The sequence below is a fragment of the Malus sylvestris genome, chromosome 7 (assembly GCF_916048215.2).
Source record: "Malus sylvestris chromosome 7, drMalSylv7.2, whole genome shotgun sequence".
Taxonomy (NCBI): Eukaryota; Viridiplantae; Streptophyta; class Magnoliopsida; order Rosales; family Rosaceae; genus Malus; species Malus sylvestris.
Window position 1 is genome coordinate 11,120,382 of NC_062266.1, and position 19,629 is coordinate 11,140,010.

Sequence of the window (19,629 nt, forward strand, 5' to 3'; positions counted from 1 at the left end):
AAATCTAGTTAGAGCGGCTGCATAAAAGAGAATGCCATTTCGTCGCGATCGGATTGCAATTATTCCTCTTTCGTGCCTCCAAACTCATACCTTCTTCCTTCCTCGATAATATAGTAGTATAATACCCGTATAAACTGTAAGGTTGAAAACACCAATTATTACGTAACAACATAAGGAAAATATACGATTCAAATACTTGTATTGAGTTTAAAACCAAGAGTGGAAATAACTCACCCAAATTTTGTAATGGAAGAATTACCCATATAAATAAAATAATGTAGTAAGAAAATATTTGTATGAAAAATCAAAACCCAAAATAAAAATGGACCTCGCCAAACATTTGTCGTGTCCCGAATTTCGAATATGAGCGTGTGTGTCACGAGTCGAGTTCAAACCTTCACTAACTAATAACTGTTGCCGTAAATGAGCTGGCTTACTCACTAGCTTAGCAAACCCAACAATTAAACCATCGATATTACAATCTGCAGCTTGTAATGCCGATAATTAATTGTTGTCTCAATAAGCTAGTGAGAAGTTCCCGAGAATGCCAAAATATAGTCTCGCTCCTCATGTGTGAATATGCCTAGATCGTCCAATTCATGTCTCGATCGTGATGCTGTACTATCCAGAGCGCACTAATCTAGTTACTAGAGGTGTTTCGATGTCCATGTAAGCCCGAACCATTAAGTCCTGAAGTAAAGTAGTGAACATGCACCTGGACGAACACTTATCTTAAAACATTTATTTCGAGACTAACCACGATGATCGCTTTCCAAATTGATGGTATAAGATCTGAAAACTTGAATTAGAGAAACTATATCTCTGACCACATTCTTCAAATGACAGTTGCAGTTTCAAGCCACACCTAAAAATTAACACCACAATTGCCAAACTCATAACCTACGTTCATACATTCACCAACACCATGCTGAAATATTGTTCAATCCTTAAGTCGCTTGGTATTTTTCTTAGTAAGCTTGGTAAACTCGCAAGAAGATTATACTCCAATGGTTCCTGCTAGTATCGATATGAAACTGGCGCACGTATCCTCCGAGTCGACCTATTGTGAATTCCTCACTGATTGAGCGAGAACCCATGTCTAGAAGGCTAAAGAACGCTTAAGAATTTGAGAGTCAAAACAAGGTCATCAAATTTGAAGTTCAAGATATCTAGATTGATTGCCTACCATCACACTACAAAAACAACTTCCGGAATATTCAATCACCAACGGTAGCGATCCATCCAACGAAGTATTTGACAGGTGATTGAAGAATTAATGATCACAACTAGATTTCAATACCCAAGCAATTCTTCTGAACAGTCTATCTATCTCCGAAATAATACGAACTGCAGTAGAGTAGACACGTATCCAAAGTTGACTAGAATGTATTTCCAGCACAAGGGAGTGAAGATGGAGTCATAGTCAGAAAAGATGCTTATCGAAATGCCAGAAAATCCGATAAATTCAAGAATAGGTAATTTTACCAAGTGGTCTAAAATGTAATCCCTCTGAACCAATGAAAAATAGGTTGACTTGTCAAATCGATCTAAAATAGAATTTTAGTTATTTTATAGTATCTCTTGGAAATGCTCTTGGTAACTTTGAATTTTTTTTTTAGAGGACTCAGTCAACTATACAAAATGTTGAAAGAAAAAAAAACCACATATCCATGTCAGCAACTCGATGACTTTTAATTTAAATTAAATGTTTCATTTCTTATTTTATGTATATTTTTCCCTTTAGTAAATAAGGAGAACAAAATAATTTCCTAATTTTATGCATTCTTTTACTCTTATACTTTGAATCAAAAGATATCTTATGCAAGTGGTCCTTTATTATAGTGGTGAAAAAGTGTTTTACCCTTACACGACAACGTGAGTTGGAACCCTTAGAGCAGTTCCAGCGTGGGAGCCCTCCCCCTAGGCAATCTACTATTCAATCCACCCAGTGAACAGTAACTGCCTTTTGCATCTCCAGTGTGGGAGCCCTCCCCTTGGCAATAGGCAATAAAATATTAGTATTTTTTTTATTTATAAAATAATACAAAATAATTTTATTTTAATTTCGGATAAGATTTTTAATCGTTCTCGTTGCGCCACGTGTCATAATCCGAAAAGTTATAAAATAATACGAAATAATTTTATTTGTAATTTTGGATAAGATTTTTTTTCGTTATCGTTGCGTCACGTGTCATAATCCGAAAAAAAAACAATTATTGGTGATGGATTTCCGATAAGATATTTAATCGTTCTCGTTGCGCCACGTGTCATTATCCGAAAATACAATTATTGGTGATGGATTTCCGATAAGATTATTAACCAATCACATCGCGCCACGTGTCATAATCTGTTTACAATCTTTGAGGATAGATTTCCATCAGATTTTTAACGAATGACGGCATGCCACGTGGCATTATCTATAACCTAATCGTTTCTGAATCCTCCATATAATCCACCATCCATCCTCACAAATCTCACACCAATTTTTTCAAGATCTTTATCATTATTCATAGTTTCTGCTTCCTTATTCACCTAAATCTCTATCATTATTCATAGTTTTTGCTTCCTTTTTACAATGTCTTCTTCTTCCTCAAGGATGATGTCGAAAATCGATCAGTAAGAGGAAGAATTGTTTAACCAATCAGAAGGAATTTTCAAACACCAAGCGGCCCAAAATGAGAAGGAAGAGGATGAGGAGCGTAGACGGAGAGACGACGAATCAAGAATGGCAAGAGCCTCATATTCTCGTCGAGTCATCCAAGTTGTGGCTCAGATCTGCAGGCCCAGCCGTGCTGTAAACATTGATAGAGACAGGCAACGACGAGGTGAGTATCTCTTGGACGATTATTTTGTCTGTAACAGTGCATTTCCTGATACGTACTTTAGACGTCGTTTTAGAATGGAACGTCATTTGTTCAACAAAATCATGGGCGCTGTTTGCAACCATGATTCTCTTTGAGCAAAAGCCGGATGCTTTTGGTGCTATGGGTCTCCTACCTGAGCAAAAAATTAATGCTGCCTTGCGGATGCTTGCATATGGAGCATCTGCAAACCAAGTGGACGAGATAGCGAGGATGAGAAAATCAACCATTCTTGAGTCCCTGATGAGGTTTTGCTCGGCAATCGAATCTATCTACACCACAAAGTACCTCTAGACACCTATTAATATGGACTTGGAAAGGCTTCTGAAGAAGGGCAAGATGTGAGGTTTTCTAGGGTGATTGGAAGCATTGACTGTATGCATTGGACTTGGAAAAACTGTCCAAGTGCATGGCAAGGCGCTTATGGGGACAGAAAATGATCAAAAAGTATCATTTTGGAGGCGATGGCATCTTTTGATACATGGATTTGGCACGCCTTTTTTGGGGTTCCGGGAGCTCAAAATGACCTTAACGTCCTCGCCCAATCCCTAGTCTTCAACGATGTCCTGCAAGGAAAGGCACCAAAAGTCACGAACTAGGTCAACGGACGTATGTACGACGAGCCATACTACCTAGCAGACGACATTTACCTAAGGTGGGCATCGTTTGTCAAAACAGTGCCACGTCTACGAAGTGCAAAGGAAAAACACTTTGCGAGCTGTCAAGAAGGGTGCAGGAAGGATGTGGAGCATTGTTTTGGTATTCTACAAGTTCGATGGGCGATTGTCAGGGTTGCTGCCAGAATGTTTGATGTAGAGTCGCTTCGATCCATCATGATGACGTGCATCATTCTTCACAACATGATTGTGGAAGATGAGTACGATTATGATGCCATTGATGAATATTAGCCAAACACGATGAACAATTCAAGAACACGTATATATTATGCTCATGACGCCACCGAAGAATCCGTGCAACATGAGCCATTAGAAAGGGATGGACATTACAATGAATTGGTCATTCAACGATATGCTGCACTTCAAAGGCCATATATGCACAATGCCTGACTAAATGACTTGATAGAGCACCAGTGGGCATTGAAACAAGTTGAAGATAATTAAGTTCATTTAGTGTGTTTGGTTTTATTTGGTGTGTTTTTTTTAGTTCATTTTTAGTGAGTTTTTTATTATTTGGTATGTTTATGTAATTTTATTTGGTGTGTTTTTGTCATTTGAATAAATATTCTCTTAAGTATAAATAACTTACCAAATTAAATAAATTTACTCTCACTTTAAATAAAGTACTAAATTCAATAAATTGGAAACAACATAAAGTACTATATTCAATAAATAATAAATTACAACCCAAAGTGATTGGAAAATTTTGGGTTCCGATTACAAAAACTACTCTATTCATCATCACTTAACCAATTTGTGGTGCTAGGATGATCTTCTCTTGTCATGCTAGGACCATCTTCTCTTGCTCTCGCTTCTCTTGCACGCCTCCTTCGCACCACGTCCGCTCTCTCCGACTTCCAAAAATATTTAGAATTTGGAGACTTGCCTTCTAAAGGCGTGTTCATAATTTCACGATCTCGTTGAGCCATTTTTTCTTCTCTAACATGTTCCCTTTCTTGCCTAAGTAGCTCTCTTTCTCTCTAATTAGCTTGAAATTCTCTCTCAATAGCTGCAGCTTTTGCCTCCTCTCTAGCCTTATCAGCCTCAAATTTCGCCATTTCCCGCGCCAAAGTCAATTCACCTTGGCGAGCAAGTTCTTCCATGTATTTTGCATAATCATTCTTGGAAGCACTCCCTTTTCTCTTTGAAGCCTTCTTACCTTCAGGCTTAATTGGATAACGGGTTGAACCCAACGCTTGTTCAGGGAGGGGCGTTTCGGGCATTTCTTCTGCATCATCTTCATGAACATGCAAGCCATGATCGGGTGTAAAGTGTAGAGGGGTGCTGTTCATGAAAACTTCTGGACCGACAGGCACAACTCTGAATTTAGGACAATCTTTGACAATATTCCAACATTCCCACCGGTTGAATGATTTATTTTTGCTTTTGGTTTTGGCACCATACCAAGCTTGTGCTTGAAGTTGCTACACAATGCGGGAGAAGAAATAATTATAATGAAAGTAGGTAACAAATAAATAATACAAACAAATAGTTATAATGAAAGTAGGTAACAAATAAATAATACAAACAAATAATTATAATGAAAGTAGTTAACAAATAAATAATAAAAAACAAATAATTATAATGAAAGTAAGTAACAAATAAATAATACAAACAAATAGTTATAATGAAAGTAGGTAACAAATAAATAATACAAACAAATAATTATAATGAAAGTAGTTAACAAATAAATAATACAAACAAATAATTATAATGAAAGTAGTTAACAAAAAAAATAATACAAACAAATAATTATAATGTAAATTTGGGTATAGTACAAACAAATAAATAATATATTGTTACCTGATCCGTGTAATTTTCCCCACTTTGAAGATTAGTACTAGCTTGTGCCAAGGCGTCTCTCCATGTACTAAATGATTGGCTAAGTAATTTCCAACGATTGGACATCGATTCTTTGGTTCTTGTCCCACCCATTTTCTCAAGATAATTGGTATGAATAAGACTCCACATTTCTCGCAACTGCATCTCATTGCCCGTAAGCAAACTATGAGTAACTTCAACCCAGCTAGTACACAACGCCACATCTTCAAGAAGCGACCAATTCGTACCTGCAGCAGTAGTCATTTTGTTGAAAAGAATTGGATTGAAACTTTGAGAGAAAGATAAGAATTTGATTGAAAGTAGTTGAGAAAATATGAAATTGTGGTGTAAGGTAGATGATAATGAGAAGGTATTTATAGAAAAGTAAAAACATTTTTTTTTTTTCAGATATTTTTTCGGATTTTTTACAATTCTTTTAATTTTTTTATTCAAATAATTAATCTCTGCCGTTGGATTTAAAAAAAATTGAATTCTAACACTCCAGATTGTGCCACATGTTACAACGGTAACTTTTCTTAATTTTAAAACTATTTTTCCTTATTTATTTATTTATTCATAAAGAATATTAATATCGACCGTTGATCACAGATCGAACGGTTGATATTAAATAAGATTTTTTTATTTTTTTTACCGTTGAGATCAAACGGACCGTGGGAAGCCACGTGGCTTCCCAATGGTAACATTTCAGACTGAAAAGTAGGATGATTTTTCTGAAAAGATGTCGGGCGACGTGCCCCCACGCGCGAGTGGGGTGCACGCGCCTGACAGAAAAAAATAAAAAAAGGGCTTGTTGCAGGGCTGACATCAGCCCTAACATCACATCCACTCGGGTTCACGGGCTGGCAATTCTTCACAGGCCTGGAGCTCGGGCCTTCACCTCCACTCGGGGTCCTTCACACTAGAGCGAATCCACAGGGCCTCGGGCCCTTTTCTCTGGCCTGTCCCCCGAGCAATCCACCACGGTGGAGTTGCTCTTAGCTAATCTAACATTTAACTTACTGAAAAAAAAAAAAAAAAAAAAAAAAACCTTATCAATAGAACAAATACTATATGCAATTTACCTATTAAAATAAATTCTACAAATTACACAAATATACAAATAAAAATATACATAAAAAAATAAAAATACCTTATTAATAGGCATCAAATAGTCAATACAACGCACCTGCTTTGATCAATGTTGTTATACGTCTAAAACAAACAACCAATAAAACTAAATAACAATTCAATTTAATGTTAAATGATTTTGGTTAAAATTTCAATTTCATTAGGTAGTGATTCTCATACTCTCATTTTCTTCTTTTGCACTAATTCATTTGTTTTTGTCTATTGATTCTTTTTTAGAATTATTTGGTTGACACACCTCGACCTGGAAAGTCAACCTGAACTTTGAATCGAGCTATGCTGGCTGACACTAGGAGGGTGACGAAGCCATAAAATGTAGTGATGTGGAAAATGCTAGTAAATTTAAACCTAAAAGTGCCTAAATGGAAAAGTGTGCTAGTGAGCAGGAATTAACCTAATTCACACGTAAGTAAAGTACAGTAAAGGTAGGATAAGAATTATACTATCGAAGGTAATCACCTATACCAAAGTTTGATAAGAATCCTTGTCGACATGAAAGCTTAGTCACTAAAATCTGGATGGCTGAAAAACAAGGGTGAGTAGGCCTAAAAATAAAGCTTTGTAAAAGCCTTTTCGAAAACGTATAATCCCTTACTATAAAACAAGTATAGTTGCCAAAATAGCATACCACGTATATATGGAAATACTTACCGTAAACCATTATATCTCGAGCAAACAACATTTCACAACATCTCCTAACTAAACACATAATAATTCGGGAATCACAAGTCACATAATCAAATATCAAATCGAGTGCTCATCGACATATGCTGATACACGAGTTCATGCATAGATATTCTAACATGAACATGACTGGGTATAACAATCATTTATGCTCTAGTACTACAATCACGTGAAGACTAGCGTTATACGCATCACCTACGATTCCTAATTGCCTTTAGCAATCTAGGATAGAATTGGCACCTACAATGGATCCAAAGTGAGCGTCCGGTGCAATGTGAACATACACGTGAAGCCTAGCCCTGACCTAGGCAAGTATAAACACCAGTGTAGCACACAATGAGCAGATAATATAATTATGATCATATAACGGTAAATTGATAATTCTAGTCAACCATAACACTATTCATGGCCGTAAGTGTAATTAAAACATCTCATATTAGTTGCATACCTGTGCATTCTGCAGGATTCAGAATAATATTCATAATTTCACCATTTCGACAATTCTTATAAAGTCAATTTAATTATGCCATTATGTAGAAAATACATTATTAATATATGTATGGCAACTCAAATAATATATATATACTTTATGAAAGAAAAGACACACTCACAGATACTTGTGAAGTCAAGTAAATACGGATCGCCAATGCTAATCGTACCTAAGCATAATAGAGGTACATTAGTAAAACTCAATTAAAACGTTTGAATTTGGAGAAACTAACAACAAATTCAAGATCAGTGCGTCAAAATACGCTAAGAAGGGTCCCTGGTAAATTTTGTAAAAAGTCAACGGTCAACTACGTTAAAACTTTGAAAATTCACTAAATGGATGCAAACTCATATTACAGCACACCAAGCAACAAACCTTGCCCGACAAGCAAAACCTCGGGAAGTTGTGCAAGGGACAGATCTAGCCCAAACAGGTATACTTCTTGTTTATGGGCTGCCTGAAATAGGGAAGACAACCATTGTGAAATGTGTTTACAATTCAAACTTTGAAAGTTTTGAAGGAAGAAGCTATGTTGAAAGTATTAGAGAAACTGCAAGTCAACCAGAAGGGTTAGTTCAAATACAAAAGCAAATTCTTTATGATATTTTAAATGGGAAAAACGAGAAAATACACAATGTTAGTAAGGGAATAATTAAGATTGGAAGAGCCAGAAGCTTTAGAAGAGTTCTTCTTCTTCTTGATGATGTGGACCGTATGGACCAATTAGATGTTGTACTGAGGATGAAAGATCAGTTTTATCCTGAGAGTAAAATAATCATAACAACTAGGCGTAAAAGGTTGCTAAAGACACATGAAGGTATTACGGTGCATGAAGCTGGACCCTTGAGTTTCGATGAATGATTGGAGCTCTTAAGCCGACATGCTTTTGGTCAGGATCATCCCCTTGAAGGTTATGAGAGATATTCTGAAGAAGTCGCACAACACAGCTGAAGACTTCCATTAGCTCTCAAAGTTTTGGGTTCTTCTCTCTTCGGGGGAACCTAAACATGTATGGAAAAGTACATTGGAGAAGTTAGAAATTATTCCAAATGGTGAAATCATGAATATATTGAGAATAAGGTATGACTCTTTACAAGATGACAGCTCAAGCAATGTCGTTCTCCACAGGGATTGAATGAATAATATGTATTTAAACTAATTCTTAGCTAATTATTTGAAAACAAAGATTGCAAAAGGTTAATTTTGAATTTAAAAATAATAAAAACGAATTTAATTAAAATGATTAAAGAAATTAGCAAAGTAAAGAAAACAAAAGAAAACGTTTTGAAAACCAAATTGTAAAAGCCTAGGGTTCCGCCGTCCCCTTAACAATCCTATGTAGATTTACCAATTACTTATGAATTATACATGCAACTTTTCCTAATGCATATTATACTCGTGGTATTCAAACTAGAACGTATATCAAACATGCAATCCGTCTGTGGTATTCAGATCAAATATAAACATGCATGACTCATTACGCTTTGTGAAAACCCTTTAAAAAACTATGCAACCCCTAAGACATGGTATTCATCCTAGGTGAAATTACAACTATCAATCACAAGAAGCAATACTCAATTCCCCGGTGGTATTCCGATTGAATCGCATTCGATTACCTATCTAAACATCCTAAGGGTAGCTAAGCATTAAGATACAGAGACAGTTTAAGCACAGTGATTAATAATTCAAAGCATGCATGCATAATATCATAAGCAATTAAATAAAAACTAGATATTCATGCGAAGGCTTAAGGCGTCGCCCTAACAAAGTATCAAAATTCTACCAAAATAACTAATAAATTAATACTAAGAACAGGGTAAAATATATTGTATAATATGGACTCATCACTAGACATGCATGAATTGCTTAAAAATAGTCCCATAAACTCAAACAAGAATGTCTTGGAAACCAATTCATTTGCAAGGATGCACAAACTGAAACTGCTCTGTCTTAGACATGTACGACTGGACGGATGCTATGCAGAACTTCTAACAAGGTTAAGATGGTTGTGCTGGCTCGAATTTCCTTTGGATTCAAGTCCTGTTGATTTTTCTTTGGAGAAATTGGTAGTTCTTGAAATGCAATATAGCAACTTGAGACAACTCTGCAAAAGAGCAAACATATGTTACTCTACGCTTTTCAATTTCTTTTCCTTCTTTCTTTAGGTTTTAATTCTTTAATTAATTTCATATGTTCGAATCAACTCCTAGTTATTTTTTTGTTTGTTTATTTTTATTTGTTCCAGTTTCTTCCATCTTTGAAGATCCTTGACGTCAACCATTCTCATGGCCTTAGTGAAACCATTGACTTCTCACTTTTTCTCAATCTAGAGGAACTGATTCTTGTAGATTGCAAAAGCATGAAGAATGTTCATGAATCCATTGGAAACCTAGAGAGACTCGTGTATTTGAATATGAAGGACTGCAAGAATCTTAGGATGCTTCCGAAGAACATGTGCATGCTTCAATCACTTGAAACACTTATTTTATCTGGTTGCTCAAATCTTTATGACTTTCTAGTGGAGATGATGAAGAAGATGGAGTCTCTGAAAGTTCTTGAGACAGATGGAATTCCAATAAGTGAATTGTGGCCAAAAAAGTTCAACTATCTTGAGTTCTTTTCCATGCTCTTTAGTAGAGTTAAGTCTGAAAGGGTGCAATCTTTCTGATGATGTCTTTCCTACAAATTTAAGTAATCTATCCTACTTGTGAAGACTACATTTAGATGAGAATCCAATTTGCAATCTGCCAGTTTTCATCAAAGGTTTGAGAAGGCTCGATCATCTATCTTTCTGGGATTGTAATAGGCTCGAATCGCTTGTGGGGTTGCCGGAAGTACACAAAGATGAAGATATAAGTGGATGCATATCATTAAAAAAAAATACATATCAATCCTTTGGGCTCCAAGGTCTGACTTTTGTGTGGGACAGCTACAATGTAGTAGAGTGGGAGTACTTTTACAAGATAAAGCCTATTGATAGAGTTGATGTGGAAATGATCAAACTTTTAGGATGGTGCACTGGGCCTTCTGGTGTGCTGCGCCGCCTAGCGTGTTGGGTTGGTTTGTGGGGCAGCCAGCTGGGTTACGTCCTGGTGCACTGTTTCATGTAATTTTTTTTTGTGCAATCATCTAACAATTCTTCCTTGCGTCTTTGTAGAATTCTTCGATGCATGTCTTCTTTAAGCCACAAAAGTGATGATGGTGTGCCGCCGTTGTTTCGTCAAGGTGGGTCTTTGAGTAAAGTGGGTTATTTCAAGGCTGTTCACGTCCAAATTAATTTCCACGACTCGTTCACATATTTCCTTTAGGCCTACCGGCATGCCATTCCGTCTGGGGTGCGTGTAAAGCGTGTCAAGAAGGGTAGCAGCCATGAACCATGTAGTGAGGCTCAGAGAGTTATCAAGTTTCACCCTTACTACGTCGTGTTGAGATTTACTTTTCCCATGTCGTGTTTCTTTCAAGAAGTACTTTGTTCCGTGAAGTGTGCCCTCTCTCATTGTTCTCCAAATATGGTTCGCTGGATGGTAGGATTCCTCAATTTGAGCTAATTCTTTTACTTGGTGTGGACATGTAAATTTCGTTGCATACAAATAATGCATCATAAAACTCCGCGTGGCATATGACTCATCATAAATGGACAAGTCATCAATGACATGAGGCACAAATCAAGCAAAGGAAGCTCAAAAGCATTCCCAAAATTCAGCCAAGGGAGAAAGTAGCCCTTAAAATTGGCAAGGGGTCCAAAATCCCTCAAAATCAGAAAGAAAGCTAAAGTATACACACAAAACAAGCAATAATTGAATATTGCTCACAAAATAGGCAACAAGGCCTATAAATTTCGGCCAATATAAGGAAAAGTGGCTAAAATTAAGACATAAAACATGCCTAAATTCTCTCATAGACGAATCAAGACACAAATCAAAGCCAAATCCATCCAAAGGCAAGCTTTGAGAAGTCTATAAATACAAGGTCTCAAGACAAGCATAAGGTCGACAAATTCTACATTCAAGGCCGAAATTCTCACAAAATGAGAACCTCTGTCAAACCTTTGAAGACTAATACGCTGCCAAAACTTTATTCGAAGAGCGCACAACCAAAGTCGAAGCTTTCTTTCGACCACAGCCAAAGCACTCCCTAGAATAATCAACAAGCACTCGTGCCAATTCCTTCAAGACTTTGTTGCAAGCTCAAAACTTGTAACAACGATACCCTTGAATCAACGAAATCCTACATCAACACTACCTTTGCCGTAGCCTTAAACCTGAGGTAAAGACCATCCACACATTGTTTCAAGCTCAAAACTTGAAGCAATCGTTCAACTGTTCGTCCGAGATCAAGTCATCGCGATGCCAAAACTTTATTCGAAGAGCGCACAACCAAAGTCGAAGCTTTCTTTCGACCACAGCCAAAGCACTCCTTAGAATAATCAACAATCACTCGTGCCAATTCCTTCAAGACTTTGTTGCAAGCTCAAAACTTGTAACAACGATACCCTTGAATCAACGAAATCCTACATCAACACTACCTTTGCCGTAGCCTTAAACCTGAGGTAAAGACCATCCACACATTGTTTCAAGCTCAAAACTTGAAGCAATCGTTCAACTGTTCGTCCGAGATCAAGTCATCGCGACCCTTGGATCAACAACCTACCATCTACATCAAATTTGAAGACTGAATTAAAGGGAAATTGTAAATAGAGATTGTAATCTACAAATTCAAATAAATACAAATCTACTTTGTACTTGTGTTCTCGTTTCATTCGATATAGAATTTTCGTGTTTACAAATTTGGCACACCCAGTGGGACATCTCTGCCTCATTTCTATCTTCAAATCCACAAAAAGCATAAATGCCATCAAGAAATGATCAAGCTGTTTCCACAACCAATGCAAAAAAAAGAACATCACTGCCGCAAGTGATGGCATTTTGGGTGTCACAACCCGAAGCAAGGCAAAAGCTCTCTCTGCTGTGCCTTCCACCCCTACATCAACTTTGTCGAATGAGCAAGATCACAAGAGGCACGAACCAATGATCACCCTGGCCTTGCTAAGAGCGTTAAGGGTAGAAAGCTTAAGGAGGTACTCTGAGTCGTTGACTTTTAATGCCGACTCAAGCAGTAGCTCGTATCCTGTAGCCATGCATGTCATGACTATTGGTGTGACTTCCATCGAGGAGTAGTTGGCTCAAATGAATGAAGTAATTGCAAGGCTAACGAGGACCGTGAAAGAAAAGAACTTGCAAATTGTCGCACTCGCCAATTGACTGAAGGCGCAGCATGACAAAAAAGCTGACCGTGACCCAAAGGTTGATCTACAAAAGAAAGAAACCGACGAGGATAAAGAGCCTCTGATGGAAAAAGTTGAGGAGAAGCCGATCCAAACAACGATGCTTATGGGATCTCTATCGATCCAGCAGCTGCAGAAGATTATCACTAGCATGATCGAGGCACAGTACGAAAGAAGCTCGCATAACTCCATGTTGTACTCAAAGCCATACTCCAAGAAGATTGACACCTTAAGGATGCCAAGGGGTTATCAGCTACCAAAATTCATGCAATTCGATAGAAATGGCAATCCTAAACAACATATTGCCCATTTCATTGAAACCTGCAACAATGCTGGGACAGAGGGAGACTACCTCGTCAAGCAATTCGTGCGCTCGCTGAAAAGTAATGCCTTTGACTGGTACACCGACCTCAAGCCCAAGTCCATCAATAGCTAAGATCATCTTGAAAAGGAATTTCTCAACCGCTTTTACAGCACTCACTAGACCGTAAGCATGTTGGAGCTGACGAGTAGAAAGTAGTGGAAGGATGAACCTGTCATCAACTACAGCAATAGATGGCGCTCATTGAGTTTGGATTCCACCAGAGGTTACATTACATCCTCCAAGGCATAAAACCAAGAACATTTGAGAAGTTGGCAACTCGTTCCCAAGACATGGAGCTGAGTATCGCCAATCATGGGAAGAATGAGTCGATCATCGACTTTAAGAAGGATAAGGTATTCGCCCCAATGGTAGACAAGATTGGGAAGAAACCGGCTAATAAAGCTTTTACAGTCAATACTACCCCCATCACGACCTCATCTACACCCGTCAAGATCTCATCCAAGAACAAAGTGAATGAGATAAAAGAAATGTAAGCCTTTTCGCACCCAAGATTGATACAAAAACACCTTGAGGAGTTGAAGCAGAAGACGTACCCTTTTCCTGACTCTAACGTGGCTGCAATGTTAGACGACTTGTTGGAAAAGAAGGTGATCGTGTTAATGATCTTAGGTATTGCAAGTACCATCATATTGTGAGCCATCCTATTAGAAAATGCTTCGTCTTAAAAGAGCTTATCATGAAGCTAGCACAACAAGGGCAAATCAAGCTTGACCTTGAAGACACGGTCGTAACACATACTACTACTATCATGTTTAGATCATTCGATCTCATGCCTCTTCAAGTGACGCCTAACCACTCTCATCTATGGTCAAGCTACATGGCACCTTCTGCACAACCATCGCTAAGGGCAAACGACCAAAATGCACCTACCGACGATGAAGAAGGATGGACACTAGTGATCTACAAAAAGACAAGGAAGCCAAGACTACAAGTCGTACGACTAAAGGTGGAACAAGGGAAAAAGCACCACCACGTAACAATAGGAAGCCCAAAATTAGCATAAGAGATGCCAAGCCAACATACGCTAAGGAACCTATGAAGCAAGAACCACGCATTCTTGTCTCCTTGCACGAGTACTTCTTACTGTTGCCTGTCACATGGTTGAAATAGATATAAAAGAGCCTTTAAAAAACAAAGTTATTGCCGTCAAGGAAAATGAGACTTCCACGCCCAAAAAAGGCCTGCAGGCACACTTTAGCATCAAGGAGATGCAAAAAACACTAGCAGTGGTCTTGACGAGTCCCGACGACCACGAGGTGCAAGAAAGCAAGGACGACGACTTGAAGCTCTGGCCACATGAATATCCTACATGATGTGCCATCCATGACACAATCAATTTCATTGATGAAAACTTGCTGCTACGGTCAAAGCCTCATAACCATCATCCCTTCATCTCTGGGTACGTGAGAGAGAACAAAATCAACCGAATGCTTGTGGATGGTGATTCAGCCATAAACATCATGCCAAATTCAATAATGACCATAATCGGCATCAAGGTAGATGAACTATCCCTAAGCTGCCTCTTAATCCAAGGTTTCAACCAATAAGGGCATAGAGCAATATGCATGATCCAAGTCGAAATGACCGTTGGCGAACTTAAGTCAAACACGCTATTCCACATGATTGATGCAAGAACTTCCTACAGCTTGCTCTTAGGAAGGCCTTGGATCCATGAGAATGGAGTGGTGCCATCCACCCTTCACCAATGCTTAAAATTTTACCGAGAATGAGTGAATGTGATACAAAGTGACACCAAGCCATTCACTGGAGCCGAATCACACTTCGCGGATGCTAAGTTCTACATGGATGAAGATATTGTACTCGAAGCTCTTCCAAAGGAAATCAAATCCACAGGCAAAGCCGCACCCAAAAAGTAGGAGTGGCAAGTTGTGCCCAAGAAGCAAGAAGGGGAAGTTGTGAGTTGTGCCCAAGAAGCAAGAAGGGGAAGTCATGCCATCTTCAAGAAAAAACGACAATGAGCCTGCTAAGCCCATAACAATCAAAGGGAATGTGATGCCCTCAAAAAGACTAAACGCACCCGCTGCCTTCCTATACATCCCAATGTCGAGAAGAAAGAATGGGCAAGCCACATTTGAAACTGGAACAAGCAAAGCTGACACACAGTTACACAAGGATAATGTAAAGCTGCTCAAAAGAAATGCAGTTTTACCTTTGACACAGCTACGCAACGCTAAAGTTTCAAAACCACCGCAAGGTTTCGTAAAACCCCTCTTCCAACCAAGAGGACCGAAAAAGATTTCGACTCAAACACCTATAAACTCATGTCAAAGGCTACGATTTTACCTCCTCTTCAAATCTTGGAAAGAAGGTTTTAAACACCGTCAACGACAAAAAACGTGACCTTACTAAGACTTAAAAGAAGTTGAAGGAGCATGGTTACTGAGTTGACAACAACAAAACTGGACTTGGCTTCACACTAAATACACCCGTGAAGATTTCAAGAAAAGAAAAAGATGCTAGCGCTTAACACATCAGCGTAAGCATTGAAAAAGATCAAGATGAGCCTAAACCCGCCCCTCGAACGTCAGTCTTCGATAGGCTAAATCGTTCAAAACCTAGAATTTCTGCACTTGATCGCATTGGTGGTCAAGACCAAAGTTCTGTCTTCAAACATCTTAACACGCCAAGCTCTGTTTTCGAAAGGTTGTCAAAACCTAAGAAGCAAAGTAACACGACTAGCTCTCCTCCACGACGGTCGAACTTGGAAAGACTTGAATAAACCAATAAGCCTTCTAGAAAGAGGAAGGCAACGCCAAAGGAAGAAAAGCTCGATGATCTAGTCGAAAAAGATGACGTTTGAAGCTTGATTCCTTCAAGGATGAAATGCCAAGCAACCTTGGAGTTGACACAAAAGGTCAACTGAAAGTAAAGAGCCACACCATCATCCACACTGGCCAATGTTCACCCCAACAAGCCCAAGAGGACGACACTGAAGAGGAGGTCCAAGAAGTCTTCCATATCACAATTCAAGAAGACGAAAAAGAAGAAGTCCCCGAAGATGTCACTACTGTGCCACCACAACTCAAGGATGAAGGGCAAGCCATGATTGATGATCTCAAGGAGCTCAACTTGGGCACAAGCAAGGAGCCAAAGCCTATCTTCGTAAGTGAACTAATAAGTACAAACGAGATCAAGGAGAACTACCAACTACTCTTGGAGTATAAGGACATCTTTGCTTAAACCTACAAAGAAATGCCCGGCCTTGACCCTACCATTGTCATGCATCGTCTTGCAGTCAAGCCAGGAACATGACTAATTAAGCAAACTCAAAGATGCTACCGATCCGAGCTCATCCCATAAATTAAGGTTAAGATTGACAACCTAATCGAAGCAGGCTTTATTCGAGAGGTGCAATACCCTAAATGGATCTTCAACATCGTCATTGTCCTTAAGAAATTTGGACAAATATGTATTTATGTAGACTTCCGACACCTTAACGATGCTTGCCTGAAGGACGATTTTCCCTTACCAATCATTGAAATCATGGTGGACGTAACCACTGGCCACGAGGCACTTCCATTCATGAACGGCTCATTTGGGTACAATCAAATTTGCATGGCTCCCGAAGACGATGAACTAACAGCCTTCCGCACTCCAAAAGGTATCTACTACTACAAGGTAATACCCTTTGGTCTAAAGAATGTTGGAGCTACATATCAACGCACAAGTCAAAAGATCTTTAACGACATGTTACACAAAAATGTAGAATGTTACGTATACGATGTAGTTGTCAAGATCAAGAAGAGATCTGATCACTTGAAGGATTTACGAATGGTGTTCGACAAACAATGACACTACAACCTAATCAACCGTTGAAGTGTGCATTTGGCATCACTTCTAGGAAATTCCTCGGCATCATTATCAAGAACCATGGCATTGAAGTGGACCAGTCAAAGATCAAGGTCATTCAAAGCATTCCTAAACCAAGGAATCTACACAAGTTGAAAAGTCTACAAGGACGGCTTGCCTTCATCGGACGATTCATCTTCAACCTTGCTGGACGTTGTTAACCCTTCTTTCGACTCATGAAGAATGACGCTTCATTCATATAGGATGATGCATGTCGCAATGGCTTCGAGAGAATAAAACAGTACATAGCAAGCCCACCTACCTTAAGAGCACCTGTACCTTGGAAAGCCGCTCATCTTATACATTGTTGCACAAGAAGGTTCTGTTGGAGCACTCTTGGCACAAGAAAATGAAGACCAAAAGGAAAGAGCACTCTATTACCTAAGTAGAACCCTCACTGGAGCCGAGCTCAACTCTTCTTTGATCGAGAAGATGTGCCTTGCCCTAGTCTTTTCCGTCCAAAAGCTAAGACACTACATGCATGCTTACACCATCCACTTGGTTGTTAAAGCCGACCTAGTCAAATATGTCATGTCCAAACCAGTTTTGACAGGGCGACTAGAAAAATGGGTGTTACTTCTCAATCAATATGAGATCATCTACATCCCAGCTAAAGTCGTCAAGGGACAAGCGCTAGCAGACTTTCTTGCCGATCATCTAATCCAAGCCGATTGGAAAGTCTCAGATGACTTTCCTGATGATGAGGTGTTTTACATTGACATCTTCCCAACATGGACAATGTTCTTTGACAAACAAATCCATAGAATGGATGGAGCCGGGGGGGGGATGAGCAGTATTCATGTCACCACAAAGACAAGTAATACGCTATTCCTTCCGATCAAGCGAGCTATGCTCCAACAACGTCGTTGAGTATTAAGCACTAATCATTGGACTGAAAATGGCGATTGACATGGAAATCACAATGCTAAAAGTATATGGCAACTCCAAGCTCATAATCAATCAACTATTTATTGAATATGAAGTGAGGAAAGATGATTTTGTCCCATACTTCCGGCTAGGAACTCAACTGCTACAAAAGTTCAAGGCTATGACATTAGAACATGTGCCAGGAAAAGAAAATCAAATGGTGGACGCTCTCCCTAACTTAGCCTCAAGTATGGCACTAGGAGAAGACGAAGATGCAGACATACCAGTTTGCAAAAGATGGGTGATCCCACTCATCATTGAAATGTTACTAGATGGCACAAATGTCATCTCAGTACTTCCAGTTGACACTGAAGAGTGGAAACAGCCGCTAATCGACTACTTGGAGCATGGAAAGCTTCCGGACGATCCTAGACATCGCTCTGAAATACGTCAACAAGCACCTTGCTTCCTTTACTAAAAAGAAACACTCTACCGACGCTTTTTTTAAGGAGTGCTTCTAAAATGCCTAGGTAATGAAAAAATCAATCAAGCCATGGAATTATTTCACTCAGGCGTATGTGGAGCGCATCAATCTAGACCAAAAATACACTTCCAGCTCAAGAGAATGGGTTACTATTGGCCAAGCATGATGAAGGATTGCCTGGAATAAGCCAAAATGTGCTAAGCCTGCCAATTCCACGCCAACTTCATACATCAACCGCTTAAGCCATTACACATTACGGCTGCATCATGACCGTTTGATGCATAGGGATTGGACGTTATAAGACCAATCACACCAAAATCATCTGCCAGATAAGCCTACATCTTAGCCACAACGTATTACTTTTCCAAATGGGCTGAAGCCGTACCCCTAAGGGAAGTCAAGAAGGAAACTGTCCTCCGTTTCATCAAGGAGCATATCATCCACCGATATGGTGTGCCTCGCTACGTCATCACCAACAATGGAAAACAGTTCTCCAACCGACTCATGGACGAGCTCTGCGAGAAATACAAATTCAAGCAGCACAAGTCTTCCATGTATCATGCTCCGGCCAATGGTCTTGCGAAAGCATTCAACAAAACACTGTGCAACCTCTTGAAGAAAGTAATCAGCCAAACAAAGAAAGACTGGAACAAAAGAATAAGCGAAGCACTTTGGGCATATAGAACGACACATATGACTCCTACCGAGCTACGCCATATTCTCTCGTATATGGTGTGGAAGTTGTTCTGCCACTCGAAATTCAAATCCCCTTACTAAGAATGGCTATACAAGAAGGCTTGACTGAAGAGGAAAATGCAAAGCTACGACTTCAAGAGTTGGAAACACTCGACGAAATGAAGCTCGAATATCAACAACACTTGGAATGCTACCAAGCACAGCTATCCAAGGCATTCAACAAGAAAGTCCGCCCAAGGTCTTTCCAAACTGGAGATCTTGTCTTGGCATTACGAAGGATAGCATCACAACTAACAAGATAAAAAGTAAGTTCACATCAAAATAAGATGGATCTTACATAATCCAAGAGGTTTACACAAATTGT

The 19,629-nt window shown here is 39.0% G+C and overlaps 2 pseudogenes; both read left to right on the plus strand.

Annotated features, from left to right (window-relative positions):
* The first annotated feature begins 8,018 nt into the window (after positions 1-8,018).
* On the plus strand, positions 8,019-8,684 carry LOC126630083 (disease resistance protein RUN1-like; annotated as a pseudogene).
* Positions 8,685-9,514: 830 nt separating this feature from the next.
* On the plus strand, positions 9,515-10,789 carry LOC126630084 (disease resistance protein RPV1-like; annotated as a pseudogene).
* Positions 10,790-19,629: the final 8,840 nt, after the last annotated feature.